Source organism: Rhinoderma darwinii, chromosome 4 (assembly GCF_050947455.1).
Source record: "Rhinoderma darwinii isolate aRhiDar2 chromosome 4, aRhiDar2.hap1, whole genome shotgun sequence".
NCBI lineage: Eukaryota > Metazoa > Chordata > Amphibia > Anura > Rhinodermatidae > Rhinoderma > Rhinoderma darwinii.
In genome coordinates, this window is record NC_134690.1 from 401,399,115 (window position 1) to 401,410,205 (window position 11,091).

The following is an 11,091-nucleotide window of genomic DNA, read 5'->3' on the forward strand; positions in this document are numbered from 1 at the left end:
CTGATTTAAGGGTCCATTTACATATGAACGCTCGTTCAGCGGCTAATTTCATCTTTTATGCCACCCTGAAAATCATCATTGTCGGCAGTGCATCTCCACATGTAAACAGAGTATGTGCTGCCGACATTATGTAAACTCTATGGGGACTGTACGATCATATTAACAATCATTTGTCACCATACAGTTTATATTGGGCCATGTAAAGGCTATGTAAATGTCTGAAAGTGTTGTTGTTTTTTTAGTAAAAATATGTATTCGTGTGGGTTAATAAACTTTGTAAATACATTTTATTAAAAATTATTTTTTCTTTTTAAGATACAGCTACTCTGTATTCTCTATACAGAGCAGCTGTATCTAGCACTATTCACTGAATCCGTCAGTCCTGTGGACCTGACAGGTTCAGTGAGCAGGATTCACCTGTAAACTATCGCATCTAAGTTATTATATTATGTGGGCGCTGTATGGTGGTATTATTTGGGCAGTATTATGTGGGCGCTGTATGGTGGTATTATGGCAGTATAATGTGGGCGTTGTATGGTGGTCTTATATTATGTGGGCACTGTATGGTGGTGTTATGTGGGCGCTGTATGGCAGTATTATGTGGGCGCTGTATGGCGGTATTATGTGGGCGCTGTATGGTGGCATTATATGGGCGATGTATGGCAGTATTATGTGGGCGCTGTATGGCGGTATTATGTGGGTGCTGTATGGCGGTATTATGTGGGCGTTGTATGGTAGTATTATGTGGGCACTGTATGGTGGTGTTATGTGGGCACTGTATGGTGGTGTTATGTGGGCACTGTATTGTGGTGTTATGTGGGCGCTGTATGGCAGTATTATGTGGGCGCTGTATGGCTGTTTTATGTGTGTGCTGTATGGTGGCATTATATGGGGGCTGTATGGCAGTATTATGTGGGCACTGTATGGCGGTATTATGTGGGCGCTGTATGGCGGTATTATGTGGGTGCTGTATGGCGGTATTATGTGGGCGCTGTATGGCGGTATTATATGGGCGCTGTATGGCGGTATTATGTGGGCGCTGTATGGCGGTATTATGTGGGCGCTGTATGGTGGTATTATGTGGGTGCTGTATGGTGGTATTATGTGGGCGCTGTATGGTGGTATTATGTGGGTTCTGTATGGTGGTATTATGTGGGCGCTGTATGGTAGTATTATGTGGGTGCTGTATGGCAGTATTATGTGGGCGCTGTATGGCGGTATTATGTGGGCGCAGTATGGTGGCATTATATGGGCGATGTATGGCAGTATTATGTGGGCGCTGTATGGCGGTATTATGTGGGTGCTGTATGGCGTTATTATGTGGGCGTTGTATGGTAGTATTATGTGGGCACTGTATGGTGGTGTTATGTGGGCACTGTATGGTGGTGTTATGTGGGCGCTGTATGGCAGTATTATGTGGGCGCTGTATGGCTGTTTTATGTGTGTGCTGTATGGTGGCATTATATGGGGGATGTATGGCAGTATTATGTGGGCACTGTATGGTGGTATTATGTGGGTGCTGTATGGTGGTATTATGTGGGTGCTGTATGGTGGTATTATGTGGGTGCTGTATGGCGGTATTGTATGGGTGCTGTATGGTGGTATTATGTGGGTGCTGTATGGTGGTATTATGTGGGCGCTGTATGGTGGTATTATGTGGGTGCTGTATGGTGGTATTATGTGGGTGCTGTATGGTGGTATTATGTGGGTGCTGTATGGCGGTATTATGTGGGTGCTGTATGGTGGTATTATGTGGGTGCTGTATGGTGGTATTATATGGGTGCTGTATGGTGGTATTATGTGGGTGCTGTATGGCGGTATTATGTGGGCGCTGTATGGTGGTATTATATGGGTGCTGTATGGTGGTATTATATGGGTGCTGTATGGCAGTATTATGTGGGCACTTTATGGTGGTATTATGTGGGTGCTGTATGGTGGTATTATGTGGGTGCTGTATGGTGGTATTATGTGGGTGCTGTATGGTGGTATTATATGGGTGCTGTATGGTGGTATTATGTGGGTGCTGTATGGTGGTATTATGTGGGTGCTGTATGGCAGTATTATGTGGGCACTGTATGGTGGTATTTTGTGGGTGCTGTATGGTGGTATTATGTGGGTGCTGTATGGTGGTATTATGTGGGTGCTGTATGGTGGTATTATGTGGGTGCTGTATGGTGGTATTATGTGGGTGCTGTATGGTGGTATTATGTGGGTGCTGTATGGTGGTATTATGTGGGTGCTGTATGGTGGTATTATGTGGGTTCTGTATGGTGGTATTATGTGTGTGCTGTATGGTGGCATTATATGGGGGCTGTATGGCAGTATTATGTGGGCACTGTATGGTGGTATTATGTGGGTGCTGTATGGTGGTATTATTTGGGTGCTGTATGGTGGTATTATGTGGGTGCTGTATGGTGGTATTATATGGGTGCTGTATGGTGGTATTATGTGGGTGCTGTATGGTGGTATTATGTGGGTGCTGTATGGTGGTATTATGTGGGTGCTGTATGGTGGTATTATGTGGGTGCTGTATGGTGGTATTATGTGGGTGCTGTATGGTGGTATTATGTGGGTGCTGTATGGTGGTATTATGTGGGTTCTGTATGGTGGTATTATGTGGGCGCTGTATGGTGGTATTATTTGGGTGCTGTATGGCGGTATTGTATGGGTGCTGTATGGCGGTATTATGTGGGTGCTGTATGGTGGTATTATGTGGGTGCTGTATGGTGGTATTATGTGGGTGCTGTATGGTAGTATTATGTGGGTGCTGTATGGTAGTATTATGTGGGTGCTGTATGGTGGTATTATGTGGGTGCTGTATGGTGGTATTATGTGGGCGCTGTATGGTGGTATTATGTGGGTGCTGTATGGTGGTATTATGTGGGTGCTGTATGGTGGTATTATGTGGGCGCTGTATGGTGGTATTATGTGGGCGCTGTATGGTGGTATTATGTGGGCGCTGTATGGTGGTATTATGTGGGTGCTGTATGGTAGTATTATGTGGGTGCTGTATGGTGGTATTATGTGGGTGCTGTATGGCGGTATTGTATGGGTGCTGTATGGTGGTATTATATGGGTGCTGTATGGTGGTATTATGTGGGTGCTGTATGGTGGTATTATGTGGGCGCTGTATGGTGGTATTATGTGGGTGCTGTATGGTGGTATTATGTGGGTGCTGTATGGTGGTATTATGTGGGCGCTGTATGGAGGTATTTATATGGGTGCTGTATGGTGGTATCATGTGGGTGCTGTATGGCTGTATTATGTGGGCGCTGTATGGTGGTATTATGTGGGCGCTGTATGGCTGTATTATGTGGGCGCTGTATGGTGGTATTATGTGGGTGCTGTATGGTGGTATTATGTGGGCGCTGTATGGTGGTATTATGTGGGCGCTGTATGGCTGTATTATGTGGGCGCTGTATGGTGGTATTATGTGGGTGCTGTATGGTGGTATTATGTGGGCGCTGTATGGTGGTATTATATGGGTGCTGTATGGCGGTATTATGTGGGTGCTGTATGGTGGTATTATATGGGTGCTGTATGGCGGTATTATGTGGGTGCTGTATGGTGGTATTATATGGGTGCTGTATGGTGGTATTATGTGGGTGCTGTATGGTGGTATTATATGGGTGCTGTATGGTGGTATTATGTGGGTGCTGTATGGTGGTATTATGTGGGCGCTGTATGGTGGTATTATGTGGGTGCTGTATGGCGGTATTATGTGGGTGCTGTATGGTGGTATTATATGGGTGCTGTATGGTGGTATTATGTGGGTGCTGTATGGCGGTATTGTATGGGTGCTGTATGGTGGTATTATGTGGGCGCTGTATGGTGGTATTATGTGGGTGCTGTATGGTGGTATTATATGGGTGCTGTATGGTGGTATTATATGGGTGCTGTATGGTGGTATTATGTGGGTGCTGTATGGTGGTATTATATGGGTGCTGTATGGTGGTATTATATGGGTGCTGTATGGCGGTATTATGTGGGTGCTGTATGGTGGTATTATGTGGGTGCTGTATGGTGGTATTATGTGGGCGCTGTATGGTGGTATTATGTGGGCGCTGTATGGTGGTATTATGTGGGCGCTGTATGGTGGTATTATGTGGGTGCTGTATGGTGGTATTATGTGGCTGCTGTATGGTGGTATTATATGGGTGCTGTATGGTGGTATTATGTGGGCGCTGTATGGCGGTATTATGTGGGTGCTGTATGGTGGTATTATGTGGGTGCTGTATGGTGGTATTATGTGGGCGCTGTATGGTGGTATTATGTGGGTGCTGTATGGTGGTATTATGTGGGTGCTGTATGGTGGTATTATGTGGGCGCTGTATGGTGGTATTATGTGGGCGCTGTATGGTGGTATTATATGGGCGCTGTATGGTGGTATTATGTGGGCGCTGTATGGTGGTATTATGTGGGCGCTGTATGGTGGTATTATGTGGGCGCTGTATGGTGGTATTATGTGGGCGCTGTATGGTGGTATTATATGGGTGCTGTATGGTGGTATTATGTGGGCGCTGTATGGTGGTATTATGTGGGTGCTGTATGGTGGTATTATGTGGTCGCTGTATGGTGGTATTATGTGGGCGCTGTATGGTGGTATTATGTGGGCGCTGTATGGTGGTATTATATGGGTGCTGTATGGTGGTATTATGTGGGTGCTGTATGGTGGTATTATGTGGGTGCTGTATGGTGGTATTATGTGGGTGCTGTATGGTGGTATTATATGGGTGCTGTATGGTGGTATTATGTGGGCGCTGTATGGTGGTATTATGTGGGCGCTGTATGGTGGTATTATGTGGGTTCTGTATGGTGGTATTATGTGGGTGCTGTATGGTGGTATTATGTGGCTGCTGTATGGTGGTATTGTATGGGTGCTGTATGGTGGTATTATCTGGGCGCTGTATGGTGGTATTATATGGGTGCTGTATGGTGGTATTATGTGGGTGCTGTATGGTGGTATTATGTGGGTGCTGTATGGTGGTATTATGTGGGTGCTGTATGGTGGTATTATATGGGTGCTGTATGGTGGTATTATGTGGGTGCTGTATGGCGGTATTATGTGGGTGCTGTATGGTGGTATTATGTGGGCGCTGTATGGTGGTATTATGTGGGCGCTGTATGGTGGTATTATGTGGGTGCTGTATGGCGGTATTATATGGGCGATGTATGGTGGTATTATATGGGTGCTGTATGGTGGTATTATGTGGGTGCTGTATGGTGGTATTATGTGGGTGCTGTATGGTGGTATGTGGGTGCTGTATGGTGGTATTATATGGGTGCTGTATGGTGGTATTATGTGGGTGCTGTATGGTAGTATTATGTGGGCGATGTATGGTGGTATTATATGGGTGCTGTATGGTGGTATTATGTGGGTGCTGTATGGTGGTATTATGTGGGTGCTGTATGGTGGTATTATGTGGGTGCTGTATGGTGGTATTATATGGGTGCTGTATGGTGGTATTATGTGGGTGCTGTATGGTGGTATTATGTGGGTGCTGTATGGTGGTATTATGTGGGTGCTGTATGGTGGTATTATGTGGGTGCTGTATGGTGGTATTATGTGGGTGCTGTATGGTGGTATTATGTGGGTGCTGTATGGTGGTATTATGTGGGTGCTGTATGGTGGTATTATGTGGGTGCTGTATGGTGGTATTATGTGGGTGCTGTATGGTGGTATTATGTGTGTGCTGTATGGTGGCATTATGTGGGTGCTGTATGGTGGTATTATGTGGGTGCTGTATGGTGGTATTATGTGGGTGCTGTATGGTGGTATTATGTGGGTGCTGTATGGTGGTATTATGTGGGTGCTGTATGGTGGTATTATGTGGGTGCTGTATGGTGGTATTATGTGGGTGCTGTATGGTGGTATTATGTGGGTGCTGTATGGTGGTATTATATGGGTGCTGTATGGTGGTATTATGTGGGTGCTGTATGGTGGTATTATGTGGGTGCTGTATGGTGGTATTATGTGGGTGCTGTATGGTGGTATTATATGGGTGCTGTATGGTGGTATTATGTGGGCGCTGTATGGTGGTATTATGTGGGCGCTGTATGGTGGTATTATGTGGGTTCTGTATGGTGGTATTATGTGGGTGCTGTATGGTGGTATTATGTGGCTGCTGTATGGTGGTATTGTATGGGTGTTGTATGGTGGTATTATCTGGGCACTGTATGGTGGTATTATATGGGTTCTGTATGGTGGTATTATATGGGTGCTGTATGGTGGTATTATATGGGTGCTGTATGGTGGTATTATGTGGGTGCTGTATGGTGGTATTATATGGGTGCTGTATGGTGGTATTATATGGGCGATGTATGGTGGTATTATATGGGTGCTGTATGGTGGTATTATGTGGGCACTGTATGGTGGTATTATGTGGGTGCTGTATGGTGGTATTATATGGGTGCTGTATGGTGGTATTATATGGGTGCTGTATGGTGGTATTATGTGGGTGCTGTATGGTGGTATTATATGGGTGCTGTATGGTGGTATTATGTGGGTGCTGTATGGTGGTATTATGTGGGTGCTGTATGGTGGTATTATGTGGGTGCTGTATGGTGGTATTATGTGGGTGCTGTATGGTGGTATTATGTGGGTGCTGTATGGTGGTATTATGTGGGTGCTGTATGGTGGTATTATGTGGGTGCTGTATGGTGGTATTATGTGGGTGCTGTATGGTGGTATTATGTGGGTGCTGTATGGTGGTATTATGTGGGTGCTGTATGGTGGTATTATGTGGGTGCTGTATGGTGGTATTATGTGGGTGCTGTATGGTGGTATTATGTGGGTGCTGTATGGTGGTATTATATGGGTGCTGTATGGTGGTATTATGTGGGTGCTGTATGGTGGTATTATGTGGGTGCTGTATGGTGGTATTATGAGGGTGCTGTATGGTGGTATTATGTGGGTGCTGTATGGTGGTATTATGTGGGTGCTGTATGGTGGTATTATGTGGGTGCTGTATGGTGGTATTATGTGGGTGCTGTATGGTGGTATTATGTGGGTGCTGTATGGTGGTATTATGTGGGTGCTGTATGGTGGTATTATGTGGGTGCTGTATGGTGGTATTATGTGGGTGCTGTATGGTGGTATTATGTGGGCGCTGTATGGCGGTATTATATGGGTGCTGTATGGTGGTATTATGTGGGTGCTGTATGGCGGTATTATATGGGCGCTGTATGGCGGTATTATGTGGGCGCTGTATGGTGGTATTATGTGGGTGCTGTATGGTGGTATTATGTGGGTGCTGTATGGTGGTATTATGTGGGTGCTGTATGGTGGTATTATGTGGGTGCTGTATGGTGGTATTATGTGGGTGCTGTATGGTGGTATTATATGGGTGCTGTATGGTGGTATTATGTGGGCGCTGTATGGTGGTATTATGTGGGCGCTGTATGGTGGTATTATGTGGGTTCTGTATGGTGGTATTATGTGGGTGCTGTATGGTGGTATTATGTGGCTGCTGTATGGTGGTATTGTATGGGTGTTGTATGGTGGTATTATCTGGGCACTGTATGGTGGTATTATATGGGTGCTGTATGGTGGTATTATATGGGTGCTGTATGGTGGTATTATATGGGTGCTGTATGGTGGTATTATGTGGGTGCTGTATGGTGGTATTATATGGGTGCTGTATGGTGGTATTATATGGGCGATGTATGGTGGTATTATATGGGTGCTGTATGGTGGTATTATGTGGGCACTGTATGGTGGTATTATGTGGGTGCTGTATGGTGGTATTATATGGGTGCTGTATGGTGGTATTATATGGGTGCTGTATGGTGGTATTATGTGGGTGCTGTATGGTGGTATTATATGGGTGCTGTATGGTGGTATTATGTGGGTGCTGTATGGTGGTATTATGTGGGTGCTGTATGGTGGTATTATGTGGGTGCTGTATGGTGGTATTATGTGGGTGCTGTATGGTGGTATTATGTGGGTGCTGTATGGTGGTATTATGTGGGTGCTGTATGGTGGTATTATGTGGGTGCTGTATGGTGGTATTATGTGGGTGCTGTATGGTGGTATTATGTGGGTGCTGTATGGTGGTATTATGTGGGTGCTGTATGGTGGTATTATGTGGGTGCTGTATGGTGGTATTATGTGGGTGCTGTATGGTGGTATTATGTGGGTGCTGTATGGTGGTATTATATGGGTGCTGTATGGTGGTATTATGTGGGTGCTGTATGGTGGTATTATGTGGGTGCTGTATGGTGGTATTATGAGGGTGCTGTATGGTGGTATTATGTGGGTGCTGTATGGTGGTATTATGTGGGTGCTGTATGGTGGTATTATGTGGGTGCTGTATGGTGGTATTATGTGGGTGCTGTATGGTGGTATTATGTGGGTGCTGTATGGTGGTATTATGTGGGTGCTGTATGGTGGTATTATGTGGGTGCTGTATGGTGGTATTATGTGGGTGCTGTATGGTGGTATTATGTGGGCGCTGTATGGCGGTATTATATGGGTGCTGTATGGTGGTATTATGTGGGTGCTGTATGGCGGTATTATATGGGCGCTGTATGGCGGTATTATGTGGGCGCTGTATGGTGGTATTATGTGGGTGCTGTATGGTGGTATTATGTGGGTGCTGTATGGTGGTATTATGTGGGTGCTGTATGGTGGTATTATGTGGGCGCTGTATGGTGGTATTATGTGGGTGCTGTATGGTGGTATTATGTGGGCGCTGTATGGTGGTATTATGTGGGTGCTGTATGGTGGTATTATGTGGGTGCTGTATGGTGGTATTATGTGGGCGCTGTATGGTGGTATTATGTGGGTGCTGTATGGTGGTATTATGTGGGCGCTGTATGGTGGTATTATGTGGGTGCTGTATGGTGGTATTATGTGGGTGCTGTATGGTGGTATTATGTGGGCGCTGTATGGTGGTATTATGTGGGTGCTGTATGGTGGTATTATGTGGGTGCTGTATGGTGGTATTATGTGGGCGCTGTATGGTGGTATTATGTGGGTGCTGTATGGTGGTATTATGTGGGCGCTGTATGGTGGTATTATGTGGGTGCTGTATGGTGGTATTATGTGGGTGCTGTATGGTGGTATTATATGGGTGCTGTATGGCGGTATTATATGGGCGCTGTATGGTGGTATTATGTGGGTGCTGTATGGTGGTATTATGTGGGTGCTGTATGGTGGTATTATGTGGGCGCTGTATGGTGGTATTATGTGGGCGCTGTATGGTGGTATTATGTGGGTGCTGTATGGTGGTATTATGTGGGTGCTGTATGGTGGTATTATGTGGGTGCTGTATGGTGGTATTATGTGGGTGATGTATGGTGGTATTATGTGGGTGCTGTATGGTGGTATTATGTGGGTGCTGTATGGTGGTATTATATGGGTGCAGTATGGTGGTATTATGTGGGCGCTGTATGGTGGTATTATGTGGGTGCTGTATGGTGGTATTATGTGGGTGCTGTATGGTGGTATTATGTGGGTGCTGTATGGTGGTATTATGTGGGTGCTGTATGGTGGTATTATGTGGGTGCTGTATGGTGGTATTATGTGGGTGCTGTATGGTGGTATTATGTGGGTGCTGTATGGTGGTATTATGTGGGTGCTGTATGGTGGTATTATGTGGGTGCTGTATGGTGGTATTATATGGGTGCTGTATGGTGGTATTATGTGGGTGCTGTATGGTGGTATTATATGGGTGCTGTATGGTGGTATTATATGGGCGCTGTATGGTGGTATTATGTGGGTGCTGTATGGTGGTATTATGTGGGTGCTGTATGGTGGTATTATGTGGGCGCTGTATGGTGGTATTATGTGGGTGCTGTATGGTGGTATTATATGGGTGCTGTATGGTGGTATTATGTGGGTGCTGTATGGTGGTATTATATGGGTGCTGTATGGTGGTATTATGTGGGTGCTGTATGGTGGTATTATATGGGTGCTGTATGGTGGTATTATGTGGGTGCTGTATGGCGGTATTATATGGGCGCTGTATGGCGGTATTATATGGGCGCTGTATGGTGGTATTATGGCAGTATTAAACCTTCTTAAAATAACTAGATTGGGGACCCCCATAACGTGTTTTGCTCAGGGGCCCCCCAGACCTCTTTCCAGCCATTATCTACCCTATATCTAGACTTCCAATAGGAATGTGCGGCTCCTGAACGTGCCGGATTATCGGAATCTTATTATCACGTTCCGCTCGTTTTCTAGAATATTTCCCACTTTTCTGTCACGTTGTTGAGAATCCTATGCAGTGGTTTCTGAGGTTTGGTAAAGCTGGGTGACAACCATTATACCCGCTATGAGATGATCACAGTGGTGGCCACACCCACACAGCTTTACCAGGCTCCTGAGTGGCGAGTCTGTCTAGTTCTGCAGCCATACTAGAGATGCACAGCTCAGCAGATTTATTATTCAGATACTTGGTAAAGCTGCCAGCTCCTGTGTATTTGTAATGGCGGCCATATTGTTTCACCCAGCTTTCCCAGATACAGAGAAACTAAAAACCTCCTGAACAGACTTAGCAGCATGACAGACAATGACAGTCATTGAGTTTTCATGGATTTTTGGTGGAAATTTTCATCCATAAATCCTGTTACATGTTCACCCCTTTTTTTTTTTTTTACATGGTAGTCTCCGACTGAAATTCAGCCTATGTCGCGACATAAATTCCCCTTCATACAGTATTTACAGGATCTCTGGTGTTTTATATATGTGCAAAAGGTGTTTCCATCACTGGTTATGTCGCGATACAGACTCCGAACATACATACTCTACAATGGTCCTCCTACTATTCCGCCGACAGAATGGTGCTCACGAAACAGGGCTACACGCGCAGTTGTATCCACCAATCACAATCCAGGTTTGGCAATGCAACCAATTAGCTGCGGCTAAGCGCCGACTGTTAGCCAATCAGGGTCGCGGGATTTTCAGCCCGCCCAGTGGCTTCCTGAAATGAGCCGCTGTGAAGGTTTTCGAGCGAAAGAGGCGGGAAAGTGCGGCGCTTGTGTGGCGGGCTGGCAGCCATATTGTTTTATGACTGGATGGACGAGTCTTCTTACTTTTAATAGGGGTACATAGATGAAAAAGAGTTCAAAGAGTCATAAAGCATT

General features: G+C 45.7%; 1 protein-coding gene across 2 annotated transcripts in view; it reads right to left on the reverse strand.

Annotated features, from left to right (window-relative positions):
• Nucleotides 1-10,832, reverse strand: part of SPDYA (speedy/RINGO cell cycle regulator family member A) — a 39,769-nt gene extending 28,937 nt beyond the window's left edge. Inside the window, exon 1 of one of the 2 annotated variants that reach the window (XM_075863452.1) lies at nt 10,752-10,832. The gene's annotated coding sequence lies outside the window, so the exon portion shown is untranslated. Of the gene's footprint in view, nt 1-10,747 lie in introns of both variants that reach the window. The other variant, XM_075863453.1, reaches the window with a different exon arrangement.
• Nucleotides 10,833-11,091: the final 259 nt, after the last annotated feature.